At 48.0% G+C, this 16,244-nt stretch overlaps 1 protein-coding gene across 4 annotated transcripts in view; it reads left to right on the plus strand.

Annotated features, from left to right (window-relative positions):
- ELFN1 (extracellular leucine rich repeat and fibronectin type III domain containing 1) overlaps positions 1–16,244 on the plus strand; it is a 108,716-nt gene that overhangs the window by 50,656 nt on the left and 41,816 nt on the right. For all 4 annotated transcript variants that reach the window (XM_075436387.1, XM_075436388.1, XM_075436389.1 and 1 more), the window contains exon 3: positions 8,135–8,268. The gene's annotated coding sequence lies outside the window, so the exon portion shown is untranslated. The remainder of the gene's footprint in view (positions 1–8,134; positions 8,269–16,244) is intronic.

The raw sequence follows: 16,244 nt of genomic DNA on the forward strand, positions 1-16,244 counted from the left end.
AAGACGTATTTCGAAACCCCTGTTCAAATGCGAAGTAGCTTTCTGATTTCCCTGCAGCTTTCAAGCTGAAGTCGCTTTTGACAGTCACACTTCTTCTGTCTCAGTGAGACACATATGGCAGTTTTACCATAACTGAATAGCTTTTTAATGAAAGGGTTTTTACCCTCAGTCCCATCTGGGAGTTATCTGTGAGAAGCCGATGATGGTTTGAAGAATATTTCTTTCTATTACTTGCTGAATCATTGCCACCATTAAATACTGATGCATAATTTCCTCTCAAGGAGTCTGTTGCATGTAGATAATATTGAAAATGTGGTCCCCATTGGTCAGTTTGATTGAACAGCATGTCCTCCATGAGCAGGAACACAGCTCTTCAGCTGGTTGGTTGCAAACACTCGTGTTTCTCATGGTCTGAAATTCATCTCTTATCCTCACTCTTGCCTTCCTATGAGCTCATTTGTTAAAGCATTTGGGGAATAGCAGACAGGCAAAGGCAATGGATGACTACAGAAGGAAAGGGAGAAGGCAATAGAGTAGCAAGACCATAAGGAGTTGCAGTGCATCCATGGAACCCTGGAGAAGGAGGCTGCAGTGGAGGCAGCTGAGAGGAGGTAAAGCCTCTCACATTGGACAAACAAAGAATAATAGAATTATAGAGTGGTTTGGGTTTGAAGGCACCTTAAAAATCATCTAGTCCAACCCCCATGGGTAGGGACATCTTCCACTAGACCAGGCTGCTCAGAGCCCTATCCAGCCTGGCCTTGAACACTTCTAGGGAGGGGGCACCCACAACTTTTCTGGGCAACTTGTGCCAGTGCCTCACTACCCTCACAGTGAAGAATCTATTTCTTTAGAAAGAGCCGCCATATCCACCATTGCAGTTCCTCACCTTGCCCCATGGAGATGACTGTTGCAGAAGCAATGGGGCACTTGAACTTTGGCTGCTCCCCTTTCCAGCCCACGTCTTAAAGCAAAGCCACCTTCAGCTGGTGTTTCCATGAAGAGCGTAGACAGTGAGTGAAGGCAAGCACAGCCTAACTCCAGCCTGAGGTGTCTGTCCTTTCTCCCAGGGTGGTGATATCTATTCCTGTATGGTTGCAGAGCAGATAGGTGAGGATGATGATGTCTCCAATAGGACAACATAGTTCACCAGCAGAGATGGGCACACATATTGCTCTGCAGACAAGGTGGACTGTTGGAGGGGGGACCTCAGAGTGCCAGTTTGTGTGTCTAAAGCTTCCATCCCAGGCAAGTTAGAAAGAGGAGAGGCTACTCACCTTTCGTAGCTCTGCAGAGAAGAACATCTCAGTTTACCTTGAAATACAAGAAGATTGAATTCCTTTGATTTTTGCTTTTAGATTACTTTTTGCCCTTGCGGTTTGAAAAAATTCATTTCAACATAGAAACATAGTCTTCAAGGAAGATACTGAAACATTTTGGCCATTATGGTTAACAGAAAACATTCGCCTTTTCAAGATGCCTTTTGTCCTTCTTTTTTGGGAGAGTGCACTAAGTTCGGATGAATCCTGAAACATTTTTGTTTGCATGTGTATGTGAATTTTCTAGTTGCCAGAAAAAGTCATTTGCCAAGTGATGTTACAGGTGTCTCTTTGCCTCCCTGCCAAGACATCTGCCCATTGCTGCCCACAGGAGCCCTCAGTGGAGTCCAAGCCAAAGTGATGGATGTGTTTCTCTCTGGGAGTTCCCTGCTTCAGTCCTTGCTGTGTCAGCTCTGAACGCAGCCTGCTAAGATTCAAGCAAATATTCAAGAAAAGGTGGAGGTAGTCACCGAGCTCGAACTATTGTACAAGAAATACCCCGAAGCAAAAACAGAGCTATGAGACACCATCACACAGAGTCGCTTCCCCCATCCTGGCGGGCACCATGCCGTACCAGACAAACTCCTCCAGATAGGATCCAGGCAGAGATGTTTGCTTAACACAGCAGCTCTTTGAAAAGGCAAATAAATGGACAGTGAAGCTACACAGACATGTCGCTGTGCAGCGATTTCCGTTTAGCATTTACGTCTAGTGCCAGGAAACCCTGACTCATGAATATGAAATCAGAAGGAAAGGAAGAAAGCAGTTGTTCATTATTAGAGCTTCGAATTCGGCATGTGGTGGAAATTAGCATTAAAAAACACGTAGGTTAAAAAGAGAGGGACTAACTCTGATGGTCCAGGAGGCTGGAATACCAGCAGCTCTGTGACCAAGGGATGTGCCTTTGTGGGGCTCTCTCTGCTCGCAGGCTTTGCCCATGGGGTGTTACTGCTAGAGAAAAGTCCTGAAGCTCAGGGTTACCTATGATAAGGCTCTTGCTCATGTAGAGCTGGGGGAAAACAGATCCTGAATATTCTTGGAAATCCTCCAAATTTACGCTGAGGCAATGGTGAGAAAAGGCAGGGAAGAAAAGCCACTTAATAATTATCAGAAATAAGAGAAATAACCAAGAGCAACCTCCAAGGGAAAGGAGCAACGTCAGGTAGAAATCCTGAGGTCCAGAAAAGAAAGCTCACATTTAACTGAGATTCAGTTGGGTCAGAATGAAGGAGCCCACAGCCCCAATCCTTCTGCAGATGGGATGCCCATCTCTGCCCCACACCTCTGCTCTGGAGCTGAGGACAGCCTCTGTGAGCCTGGTGCAAACCTGACTCCCTTTAACACAAGCTGTCTTCTTTCCAGCCGTGTCGGTGGGACACCACCCTTCTTTCTGCACCTATTTCCCCTTGTGAAAGACGAGCTGGAGCCCCCAGGGCCAGACCGCAGGGGAGGATGTGGGTCAGAAGAGCAAATGCTATTGCAGCAGATATTTTTGATGGTACGGGGGAGGAAGAGGCAAGTAGAGACATTGCTACAGGGCAGCAAGGGCTTGACTTCCAGAGCAGCTCTTTGCATATAACCCTGGGAGCAGCTCAAGGCAGCGAGGAAGCATGCCATCCCTGCTGTTGTCTTCTGAAGCTGCCCAGCAGTGCTGTATAAGTACCCCTCTATTTCTTTGAATCTTAATAATTCCAGCACCCTTAAAATATTGAGAGCTAATCTATCAGCATGGAGCGCAGCAGCTCACAGCAATAGCAAACCATTCAGCAGATACTCTGAGCCTGGAGTGTGTGATGTGCCTTAATGGTGGCCGCAGAGTGGGCTGGGCAGGTGGTTGGATGATGGGTTGGGTGGGCAAGCGAGTGTGTATGGGACTGGGCAGATCTGCCAGGGTGCTCCTCACCCAAGTGTCCCCGTGCCATCTCTGCCCTCCGTAACAACATCTGATCATGGCTGTTTTGCAGACCCAAGCTTTGCCCCAAGGCCAGACCATGGGAAGCCACCTGGCAGGGCTCTTCACCCCGCACTGGCTGTGACAGCTTCAGAGAGTCGTTAGCAAGCAAAGCGTGCTTGACGTGAATAATTAAAATACCTGCTGTGCTTTTAAATAGTTCAGAGCCAGCCTTGGAGCTGCGTGTGTGAGCGATGGCTGCTGTCTTAGGAGAAGGCCTAAGGAAAGTGGAGGGAGGAGGGTTGATATCCAGCAGGAAATTAAGGGCTCGATGCTCCTTCTGGCAGCAGGAGGGATGGTGCTGGCAGCTCCCATAGGGATGCCCACAGCCCCTGTCCCCGAGCGGAGACCGGAGGCTGACATAGCTCACCTTGCTGATGAACGGGCATTTCTCGGTGTAAAACTCCCCAAAGTCTCCTCTGCCAAAGGTTTAAGAGGTGGCTGAGCTCAGCACCCCCGCTTCCAGCTGCCCCAGGGCTCTTGCACTCGTTCAGTTCTCCAGAACTGCAGGGTGAGGATGTGGGGTGGGGGGACCGCAGCTCTGGGGGCAGCAAGTCGCTCTGTCAACACAGGCAGCATGGGGCACCTCGCCTGAGCACGCACAGGCAGAGTCTGGGGAGGATGCGCTGTCTTTTCCAAAAATGCCATTTCCCCAAGATATCAATTAGGCACTGAAATGAAAACAGTTTCTGCATGAACAATTAACAAAGAGTTTCCTGCAGTCTCTCGGCAGCCGGACTCCCTCTGTTCCTGCGATTCTGTCGCTGCCCCAAGCTGCCTCCGAATTTTTATCACAGTAGCACTGAAAGGGCCCCGTCTCCCACCACTGAGGAGCTTCATGCAGTGGGGGAAGATATCAAACACAGCATCGGCGTCAGCGCCGCTGGAGTGTGGAGCTGGGAAGCTGTAAATCATCTCTTCTTGTGAAAAAATGGGTTTCTAGGCAGGGGATGGAGGGAAAAATGACATTCCCCATGAGTTAGTTTCAGATTGAATTAAACAATTGGTTGACCATAGATATATTTTTTTTTTCTATATGTATTTTGCCGTGGAGAGCCTGGGCAATTCCAATTTGGGGTCACTGTGCAGTGATTTTTTTGACTCCGTTTTTTTTCAGCCAATGATCCAAAAAATCAGTTATTTTCACAGCTTTGCCGTAAATACCTCCAGGGCAGGCGAAAGCAAAGTTTCTACTGGAGACAGGAATAAAAGGCTGTCTGGGGACTGGGACACAGCTTGGTGGGAAGAGAGGGAGAGAGAGGTGCGTGCCAGCAGCTTTACACCAGCAAGGGAAAAGCATCTCGACGTTTGGTCCTTTTCCCAGTCTCACGTGGGGAGTGGGAGCTGCCGCCTGCCCCCCTTGCCCATGGCCCTTCACCCGCGAAAGGTGAGGGCTCCCGAGCTGAAGATCAACAAATTAGTCTTCTTCCCCCCCTATTGCAGAGCACCATCCATCTAAAGATTTCCTTTAATTTAGAGCTGTGTAGAGTTTGAAAAACCCTTCAAGTTCACTTGGGCTGATGAATTGGTAATTGAGTGTACCTGGATGTTGGTGCCGTCTTTGCCTCTCTCTGCATTTGTATCAGTCCGTGTTTGTTTTCCCGAGCTGTAAATCACTTGGAGCTTGGAGAGGCTTTTATCAAATCCTGCTAGGAGCCAGTCGCTTTCCCTTTCACAAACACATTGCTAATGCCACGTGGAACCCACTGGCTTTGCTGCTCATTTAAAAACAATGAGGATGTTATTAAACAGAAAAAAAAATTCCTTAGCAACGGGGGGAAGGAAGAGGAACAGAATTGCTCCTGTCTCTCCGGTGCTTGCTCCTTCGGTCTAATATCTGTCCCATTGATCTTCTAATATGCTCTGCTTTGAAAGCCTGATTTATTGCCCCATGCTCTCTTATCTCCCTGCGTGTCTCAGTCCGTTAGAGCACACATTGTTCTCAGCTTCATTAGCAACCAGGCGGGTTGGCCGCTAGCCCTTAGTCCAGCCTCTTGTGAGCAGCATGTCACCTCCTGGTCTGCAAATTGGTGCCCCTTTCTCTCCAGGATCTGGCCCGGCCATGGCCAGCACTGGGCATGGAGAGTTAATCACGTGGTTTAAGGGAGTCAGGCTCTTCATCTTAAGGTCTTCAGGTTCTCCAATGTGTCCTTGATGTCCACCTGTGTAGTGGCTTCTGAAGATACCTGGCCCTCTCCATCAGCTATAGAGGGACCTCCACTGGCTCTGTTCCCGTGTTACCCCTATCCATGAGTGAAAGTGCTCTAATGCTGACAGGTTTGGCAAAAGGGAATTTCAAACGAGAGAGGTAACAGTCCTGATCTGCAGTTCTTGGAGCCACTCCGGTCCCTCACCCAATGGGGGAACTGAAACAGCAGCACGTGGCCAGCATAACCCATCAGCGCAGCCTACGTTTTGAATAGAGATTGTTTTCAATGAACCGTTACGGTGCTATCTGCTGAGGGGAAAGAAATGGCAAGTTATTTCCAGTCACAAAGAAATGTGAGAACTTTGCAATCTGCGTTTGAACATTTCATGAGCAGAAGATGAGGTGAAGTTTGCCAAACAGATTATTCATTACAAATTGTTCATTCAGCTCTAATTGCTTGGGTCTAGCTGTTGTTAGGAGGACTGTGTGATGCCCTTGTAGTACGTAGTTAAGGTCAGAAAAGCATTGGTAGAAATGACTTCATGTCAAAGCTTGTGCTTGGGTGTAATGCTACTCCACCTGCTTAGCTTAGCAAGAGAAGTAAATGATGCTGCCTGAATTCTTGTTGTCACTGTGCGCTCAGATAGCTAATGGAGAGTGAGTTGTGCTTTATTGACTCCCACTTTCTCTGTAGAAGATATAATTAAATTCACCTGCAGAATCCCCGTCTTCTCATGCATGGCAGCGTGCAACTTCCCTGCATCTTAGCTAACTAGATTAGAGATTACTCATGCCAGGATCGCTGATGAGAAAGCACAAACTAGAAAGGATCTGGCTTGGCTTTCAGATCCCACGTGGTATTTGCAGGACTTATGCTTAGGAAAAGCACCACTTTGTTGCTTCTGACCTGACAAACTTTGTCTGGAAACCTGGAGGAACAAGCAACAGGGAGCCCCGCTGTCTGTCTTTCAACAGCTTTTTCTGAAATGAAGCTACACTTTAAAGTCTCACCAGTTCAGCCTTTCACTTCACAGAATATGTGCCCGTCTAAAATACCAGGTGATTTTTTCTTACCCCCATAATATTCTCATCTGACATTCAATCTCTTGGAAATCACCGATCCAACATTCACCTACCTGCATTCAACTACCTGTCATTGTTCTTGAGCTACTGTCCTTCTCCTTCCAATTTCGAGATTATATTTCATAACTGACCTCCAACTACCTATTGCCTCCCCATGACACTTCTCACCCTTGTCTACCTGATTGATTAGCCTATTATGCTCTCCAGTCTCCTGATGACTTACAGATTGCCTGGTGTCTGTCACAGGCTTGCTTTTGCTCTGTAATACTTATTCTTGGAGTTTTGCAATGCCTTCCAGCTGCCATTCTCTTTCCCTGTCCTCTGCCTGCCTCTCTTTTGAATGTCTAGTTTGGAAAAAGGAGAAGAAATCTTTCGCAAAAAAAATCCTACCTGCTGTGAGTTCATACATACGCTGGTTAAAAAACAAGTTTAAGATGCTGTCATTTTCAATGGGGCTCTTTATTTTCTTTGCACCATTTGGAAGTAATAAAATGTCACCAGATCTGACTGCGATTGGTGACACGGCTTGCAAGGCAGCTTTCTCCATAAAATTTCCTCACCTGCATAAGTCAATGAAACAACGACAGAGCAGGGAGCAATGTTGTGTTTAAAGATGCGTGTAGGTAGGAGGGTTCTGCCTCTGCCGGGGGAGAGGTCTGGGACGTGTCCCAGATCCATCCATCTCCCTGCGCTTGTCAGCAGTTGTCCAGCTCTCTGATATTGTTCCAGGCTTGTCCCAGCTCTGTCCATCACTCTGACATTTAATTAACTGCCCTGTTCTTCTGGATCATGCACAGGATTTGTGTTGTCTTTCTGAAATACCTCTTAGGTTGTGTCTGAATATTACTAACAGGAGGGATAATAAAATGGTTGTCACTAATATTGCTGTTATTGTTATTATGTTGATGATAATAAAACAAGACATTGAATATCACAAAGATGAGTACTGTTACGATCAGTGTCACTGCTTCTTGCTATACTGGTTGTCTCGCGTCAAAGGTGAGCAGGAGCTTGACAGCAGTGATGAGCACAGAGAGCCCTGGCCAGCCAGGTATCCAAAAATAAAAGAAAAACAGAGAGAGGGTTGGAAGTGACCAATGAGGACAATAAAATCACAATTAAGATTTGAAAACACGTTTATGAGGTGAATTCTCAGGTTTAAGGAAGATTATTAAGCTTATTAAAATCTGTCCGTGCTGGGTGGCTGGTGTTAGTGGTGGCAGTGGCTCCTCACTCCTTCAGGAGCTCAGCATTGATGTCTGTCTTGTACCACCTGCCCGGTGCATGCCCAGAGCTATCCATCTTCCCCGCATCAATTTCAGTCCCTGTCTGGCATTTGTCCCATTCTTCTTACTTCAGTCCCAGGTTCCCTTCCAGCATTGCTTACAGTCCCTCCTCCACTGGCAGGTGGATTTCTTTTCCCTTTTAGTTACTGTGTTGAGAAGCTGATCTCATTTGGTACCTCGCCTTGGTCCTCTTCCCGTTCACATCTGATCCCTGCATCTCTGTGTCTGACCCATGATTTGAGTAGCTGTGCTGTCCCTGGGATGGTTTCGTGTTAATCAAGCCATCAATCAATCTTTTATACCCTGGATGAAACTCCCTGTTAAGTTTTATTTTTCTTCCTTGCAGTTCAAGTACTCTGTGTGGTGACCATCTTGTGGGATCCCGAATGCTGTGTCCAGGTGCCTCCCAACCCCTGCAGACAACAACTAGGAGACCTTCATGACTGTAGCAGGAACCAGCAGCAGCACACAGGCACAAAGGTAATGGGTGACCTTCTCAATTGCATCTCCGGAGTGAGGGAAGTAGCTGGGGTGAGAAGGCTGGCCATGGGAGAGAGCCAGTGGGGATCGTGTGGATGGAGCAAGTCTCTCTGGAAAGGGTTCAAGTGCCTGGAAATCCTCTCCAGGAGCAGAGCATGAGGAGAGCCTTGTGGCATTCATTTCCAAGAGGCAAGAGGGTGGTGCAGACATGGACAACGATCTAGGGTTATGTTTCTCACATTGTTGTTCCTGGGGTGATCTCTGGTGGGCCTCTTCTCTGGCTAAGTGTGGACCTTCCCACAGAAACCCTGAATGGCTGAGCTGTGGCTCCTGCACTCCTGAAACTGTGGTAGCAGTGAAAGTTATCATAGTTATAATTTTTATTTTTATTTTTTTAAGATTGAATTCACATTCTCCTGTTAAGATTTAAGGAATATAGAAAAAATGTGCTTTTTCCCCCAGATGAGAAGTGCAGTGTATGCCTCCATCCCAACTTCAACAAAATTGTGTTTTACAAAGCAGAAAGGGAACATCAGGTTCATGTTGGTGCTGTAATTTAGTTTTCTAAGACCAGAGTTTGCCATGTGTTTCCTGTTGAAATGACTAGCTCTGCTGGGCACTCAGAAATTTTCTCCCTCTTTCTCATCTCCACCTTGACATTATGAAAAGGTTTTTCATCAGTCCGTCGAAAGAAAGAGATAACTTTTGTATAAAAGTGCACAGTCGACAGGGTTGAGTTTTTTGGGTAGTGTATAATTTTTTTTTTACACTGTTATTATTTAAAATATGCTTTTTAAGAGGACAAAAGGGAATAGTTTAATGGAAACAAATTTCTATAGCAAAATGTGCAGCTGGATAAAAAAAGATTATTTCTGTTATTGCTTGGGTAGACAGGTGAATTTGGAATTTGAGTACAAAAGGTGTTAAAAAGTGTGCTTAAACTTCTCTTCAGTGTGCTGTTGAGATTGAAAAGAGCAATTTTCAGAGAAAAACTTTTCTCCCAGCCTCCATTTCCAGCATTGTCAAGTCTATACCAGCAGCCTTTTTTCCCACAGCTATTATAATGTTTTCACCTTTTCTTCTTGCACCTCATTTGTCCTTTTTTTGAAGAAATTGTAGTGCTGGTGAACAGTGTGCAGGTCCACAGGCTGGAGCTGGTCTGGAAGGGAGGAACAGTGGCGCTGGAGGTGCACGGTCATCTCTGAGGGCCAGATGGGACCGAGAGGATACAGTCCCTGATGGGAGAGAGGGGAAGATGGACAGCCTGGCCTGGGGGTAGTCATTCTGAAAGGATCTACAAGTCTGCAGCTCTTAAGACTCCCTTTCCAAAGTGACTTTTAACCAATTAGGAAGCTAGGCATCATTGAAGATAAGCAGTGCTTAGGTGCTCAGGTCCCTCTGGGCAGGCACAAATATCTCAGCAATGCAGACAGATAGACAGCGTTGCCTGTCCTGATGGATCCAGACCCAGAGCCAGGCAATGAATTACAAATATAAGTGCCAAAACAGCAGGCTTGGGACACAAAGGATAAAAGACAGTTGTGTTATTTGAGCTGATAAGCCCTGCATCTTGAAGATGCTTGCATCAAAGGCTGCTGAAGCGTTTTCACAATTGAGTGTTATACCATCTAGCACTGAGTTACCAAAGATGTGAAATGGGACTTGCAGAGAAAGCTTCATGCCTGCCACAAAGGAGCAGAATGAGAGTTTGTTTTGAGAACTATTAGGCTGAATAATTTGGGATTGGTCTCCGTGGACACTGTGAGATATTGCTCCCCGCAGAACAATGATTGCCATTAATGTCTCAGCTCCCTGCCTCCTTCCTCCTTTTTCTCCCCAGCCTCTGCAATGGCTGGGTCAAATGCTGCCCAGCCAGCATGATAATATTTCCCCCTTCCTTGGTAATTATTGTCCCTTCTATTCATTTCTCAGAAGCCTTTTCACAAGCAAGAGGTATTTTCAAGGGTTGCAAGCATTCATCTCAATGTACACTTTCATGGCTAGTCTCCTTGGAAGAGCTAATTTACTTTATTAGACCAAATGAAAGCAGCTTATGAAGGCAGCCTGTGCAGCATTGTGCAGGGGGTCAGGGAGCTAGCGAGGAGAGTCCTCTGAGATTGCCACTGATTTTCTTGCAGAAGCTGAAAAGTAGGTGGTGTTGTTTAGTTTGGCGCCATTCTTTTTTGTGTTGTGTCAGCTCCCTTTCAAACAGCCAACGCTGAGATCTTCTGCATGGTCCCATCACTGATCTAGCCATAAAGGGAAGCATAACGTCTTTGGACTGGCACGCCTGGAGGTAGCCGTGCTTGTGGCACTGGATTGCTCATTCAGGGAGCAGGCACCCAGGTGACTCTGGTGAAGGTCCACGTGATGGAGGTCCCCCACCAGCCAGTCCCTGATGTGGGCAGGTAACCGGCAGCACCTGACTGCGTGGACCCTTCTGCAAGTGGCTTCATGCAATGAGCAGATGACTAAAAATCGTCTCCTGGGCAATTCACTTCATTCATCAATTAAATTGTTTGCTGTGAACAGTTTGGCCCCATCCAGCTCCAGGATTTCAGCCTTGTAATTTTGCTGGCAGAGGACAACGGTGCCATGTCCGTGAAATCTGCCTGCCAACTGCTTCCCCTGCTAAGCATTTTCTAGGCTAACGATCCCAAAAACCTTGCCAGCAGCCCCAGCTCTGTCCCTTTCAGGGCAAGCCACTCGTTTAAACGTGAGCACCTCTAAATGACTCCATCTGCTAAGTGACGTTAGCAAAGAAAAGATTATAGCAGGAATTATTGCCGTGTCCTCGGGTTATAACCTGGTTATAAAATGGGCTGGAAGAACAAGGGGACTGTGAGGAGCGGAGGCTCAAAACCACCTGGGTGACTGTCAGCTTGGTTTATTTTCCTGCTCATTAGATAAATTAGAAAACTGGCAAAGGATATCGTTTCCCACCCTCAGCTTGCTTGGTAACCTGCCACGTGGCGGGAGATGCTGGCTGCAGGGAGACTTGGTTTGTGGCAGTGTCATCAGCCAGGACCTGCTGCCCTTCAGAGGTGCTGGTCAACATTCTGGTCTTTGGTATTTGGGTGACTTGTGACCAATCTGCCTCCAGCAGCCACCCCTCTCGCTTATGAACCAGCCTAATTTTTGTCTGTCAGAAAGGTGGAGCTTAAAGGTCAGACAAGCTTTAAATCCCTGGGTAAAATTCACTATCCAGGAGGTCAGACTACAGTTACAGTGCCTGCTAACCTAAAAACTCAATGAAATTTTCAGGCTATATAACCAAAAGTTAAATTTGAATCATTTAAGCCATCTTCAGTACATTTAGCTGCATCTGATACACTTGCATAGCATGAAACGAGGCCACTGTTGTACACGTAGTATTTACATACGAGGAAAAGCTTCCAGCCAGGATGAGCTATTAAGAGACTGCAATGCATTTCTCAGCCAACGTGGAAAATCGTTGCTGCAAACAGATGCTGCAACCAGGGGAGAAACCAGGCGGGGACCTCCCAGGGAAGGACACCTCGGGGGTCCCAGCACCCTGAGCCTGTGCAAGGAGGTACGGTAATACTGCCCTGCGGACCATGGTCACAGCAGGTTTTCTGTGCTCTCTGTGCCCCTTCTTCTGCTCACGGGACCTCTGCACTGCCTGCACAGAGTCCTTGTCACCCTGTCTCCAGCAGGCTTTGGGATGCGTGTGTCCCCATGGCTCAGCCTCCCACCGGGTTTGCACCCATGTGTACAAATGCTGCCGGGCGGGCACAGGGCGGAGGAGACGGGGCTAAATCCTTCCTGAGTCTCGCAACGAATCGGCTTATGGCTCGAAGCTCAGATTACTCTTATCTTAGCCTGCGTGGTGGTAACCATATCCTGAAATTACCCGGCTTTTTTAAAATCCAGGGGCTGGTTTGGACTCACCTGACCGATGTGAGCAAATTCTAAACCCGCTTTCACGCCCAGTGGGTTTGAGGGGCTGCGAGTCAGCGCAGACCCAAGGCTGAACTTGGGGGAAGAGGTTTGAACCCCCAAATGCACCCGATGGGAAGTGCCTGGGTGCGATGCCCTATCTCACCTCCCAGACTCGATGGAGCCGGGGGCAGAGCGGCACCATCAGCCCCTTTCCAGCTGCCGCACTGGAGCTGAGCGTTCAGGCAGACTCACGTGCTGGGATCCTGGCAGCTGACGTGCCTCTGAAACGGCCGGCAAGGGATGGATGCTGTCAAGTAAAAGATGGAGTGAAATGTTTGGTTGATGGGATTGAACTGCGAATCCCACCCATCTGCGGCGTGAGATGTGGCACCACACGCTCTCACCCTCCACTGCTCCCCATCTCCCACTGCTGCCTGCCAAGCCCACCCTGCTTGGAAATTAAAGTGGGGAAATCAAAGTCCTTCTCCCCCCGGCTCCTGCTGTGCCTCTCAGCCGCTGACATTAACACTGAAATGGCTGACATTAGCTTTGAATGGATTTTAATAACCCCCTTGCGAGTCTGAATTACCCACGCAGCGTGAGGTCTGGGGTGCGTTTGGAGACCTGACGATGAGCACTGTGTTGGGGGCTGGATCAGCTCCCCAGGCTGAGGACGCAGGGCCAGACCCACTCGAGAAGCTGTGGTGGCTTCTGCCGATCCAGCCCCTGGCACGGGACTCTGGCAGCTGCCTGGCTTCTGGAGAGCCACTGCTCCAGCACCTGCAAGCGTCCTGCCACCAGCAGCTCTGCACTGGGGATGCTGGCCCAGCATGGGATGTTCTCTCCTCTGGGGCAGGGTATGGGCTGCTGCCGGGTGGTGGGACCCCCTCAGTGCCATGAATGAGAGCAGCCCCAGCCCCTGCCAGCACATGGCATAAAATAGCAGCCTTGGTTTAACAGAGCCCTATGGATGGAATGCTGAATGAGATCATGCGTGGCCCAGCTGAGACTCCAGTCTAGTGTATGAAAATCTAACAAGAAGATTAAAAGGTGTCCCCGGGCAGAAGAGGGTATTTATTTCTTTCTTTGCAGCTGAGGTGCTCGTGGCGTGGGAGTCACAGGGACAGTGACCTCCCCTGAGCACCTCCACGTGGGCAGTGCCGTGTCCCCATCAGGGCTGATCTTGGGGACGAGGCACTGGCCAGAAAAGCTCCTTCTGAGACGCAGGTGGACACGTCCGATTTCCCCTCCCACGCGGGGGAAGAGCATCGTGCCCAGGCTGTGGACTCAGCATCTTCGCTGCCAGCTCTGCAGCTCTTCTGCAAAGGGAAAACCCCACATTTTCCTTCTCTTTTACAAGAGGCAAAGCTAAGAAAGATTGTCAGGTGGTTCTCACTTCTTCTGGAAGATGAAGGGCCTGGAAACGTGCTCTAAAATTATTTTTCCTCAATCGAAGGTCCCAAGATCTGAGTGAGCAATGCAACCTCCTTGGCAGGTCACAAAATCTCAGCACCATTTCCGTGAAGAGTGATAGTTTCTAACTGCCGTTGAAACCCACGTGTATTTCCAGTATGCAGACAAGAATATCCACAGGGATATGGACACTGGATCACAGCTGGGTTGGGCCAGCATCTTCTCCAAGTCAGGCTCAACAGGGGCTGTGAAATCATCAGGTGCTTTAAAGAACTCAAAACTGAAAACAACCCTTTAAAAAAGTCTGTGATAATGATTGAGTTATATTTAAAAGGCTCATTCATACTAAGTAAATGCAAATAGTTTACATAGAAAATATTTCCCGTTAAGCTCATTTCTACATAAAATGCTAACAGATTGAGATTATGACTCTAATGATTATTTTTATTGCTGGTTTGCATTTAAATCGCATAAATTTCCCCCTACTGTTCTCTCTTTGGGTTAAATCAATAAAACCTATTAAGGAGGTTCATCTTCCGCTAAGATTCCTCCCTCTCTTCTTTCTGTCTCATCTCCACTGGTGCCCTTTTTATCCACCCACCACCAGAGATTTTTCAGAGCTGCCTCAACGATATTGGTGCTGAGGATTTGAAAATCTCCTTTGGCAGAGCAGAGTGAATCCGGTTGTTGCTGAGATGGAGGACTACAGAGGAACTCAAGTGCTGTTTCCTTTCCTCAGCTTGGGCTAGGTTGCAAGGAGATGCAGTTGGAGTCAGCTGTTAGCTCCTCTTAGTCTCCCCTCCTGTTTTAACAGAGAAAGTGTACCTATCTGTATACCTATACCTCCGTATCTATGGATGCTCTTGTCGTGCTCCTTCGAACAGTGGCTGTGGCTCACCGAGCAGGTGCTGGATTTCTGTTTGGAGAGGAATTATCCTGGTATATACACAGCGAAAGCCATTAAGACGCTGACCTTTAAATTGGGCTTCTTCCTGCTCATGTAGGGAGGAGGTGGGTTGAGTGCCCAAATCTTATTCATTTTAATGACAAATCCCTCACATGGAGGCTTTGAAATGCTCGTCTTTAATGCAGTTCGCCTCCCTCTGCTGCAGATTGGCTTGACTGTGCAGGGGATGTCTCTGCTTCCCCTGCATAGCAGACCCTATAGATTTGCTCCATAACTACTGTGCCCAGGTACCGTTGTGTATGGATTTATGAGTTTAGGGCAGTGCTAGCACAGGGATCTCCATGCTCATTCATCAGTATCGCTGACCTTTCTTTCATCCATTACTCTCAGCATCACTTTTTTCCAGCTTAATTTGCATAGGTTTCATGTTATCCATGTTTTTGCTTTGTCCCTGTTATCCCATTACCCTGGATAATCAAAGTTGGCTGTAATAGAAACAGCAGAAACAATTTGCTTACTCTCCTATTACAAGATATTCCCTCTACTAAGTCTGAGAATACCTGCAGTTCTGTGGTAATGCTAATTAACTGTGCATACGTATAGAAAGTAAAGCAAACGGCACCGGGATCCTTTGGGATGGTAGGGATTAAAGAAAGATAAGATATTATTCTCCTCTTTCTCTCTGCTTCAGTGTCCCTACCCTCAATGGAAATTGCTTTGCATGTATAGAATAAAATGTAATACATGGTGAGGGGAGTCAATGGCTCTGCAGAGAGGTGGAGTTGGACGGAGCAGATTTCCCTGCTAGCAAACCCATCATGAAAGTAATTATCCCCCCCGATGTCTTGGTCCTTGTCCCTGTTCTCAGAGTGGGGTAGGATGGGTCAGTCTTCACCTAGTGCTGGTCCCCAGGCCTCGGACCCTGGTGGTGCTGGGCAGGGTTGTACATGGGCACTGATTCCTCAGGGCTGCAGCTATCCCCCAGAGCTGGGCTCTGCATCATATGGGTGGAATAACTCCTGTCCAGCCTCAAGGGCTGGTTGAAATAGTGGCTGTAAATGTGAATGCCCGTTGCAGTGCCGGGTACCTGCAGTCAGAAGTGGCTGTTGTGTCCATCAGGATGCTCACGTATCCTTCCCGCATCTTGGGCAGCTGACGCAACAGCAGTTTCAGAGCAGGCCAAAGTCCTGGGCAAAGTAAGGAAGACGGTAATGAGAGAAGGAGAATCATCAGGAGGGTGATGCAGTGGCGGGACATGTTGCTGGTACTGGTCCCTCTTCATTTTGCATTGCATAGCGCCATGGGCTCCGGGTTGCCACAGCCCATCTGTGAGGATACATGGGGCAATCTCCCACCATTTGTGTACAGCATCCTCTAAAAGTCTTGCATGAGACTTTCTCCTGAGTGTCAGTCAAACGAAGAGTGACTTACGCAGCCAGACGTGTGTGGAGGACTCTCAGAGCTCTCCATACAGGAGAAATCCCACTCAAGTCCACCCACCAGCTCCTTGACGAGCTCCCCAGCTCCTCTGCCAGCAGCGTGGACGGACACTCTCAACACACCCCAATGGAGCATCTGGGACTGGTCCTGGAGCCACAAGCACAGACATAATGTGTGCTTGGGTCTGGACCCTCCGCTACAGTCACCCGCCCAGGATGAAAGCTCCAGGAGGGTGGTTAGACAGCCCTAGCACTCCCCCACCCCCAAAATTGTGAGGAAGCTGTTATTTATCTGCGCTCTGATAATCACTGTA

Source organism: Opisthocomus hoazin, chromosome 15 (assembly GCF_030867145.1).
Source record: "Opisthocomus hoazin isolate bOpiHoa1 chromosome 15, bOpiHoa1.hap1, whole genome shotgun sequence".
Classification (NCBI taxonomy): domain Eukaryota; kingdom Metazoa; phylum Chordata; class Aves; order Opisthocomiformes; family Opisthocomidae; genus Opisthocomus; species Opisthocomus hoazin.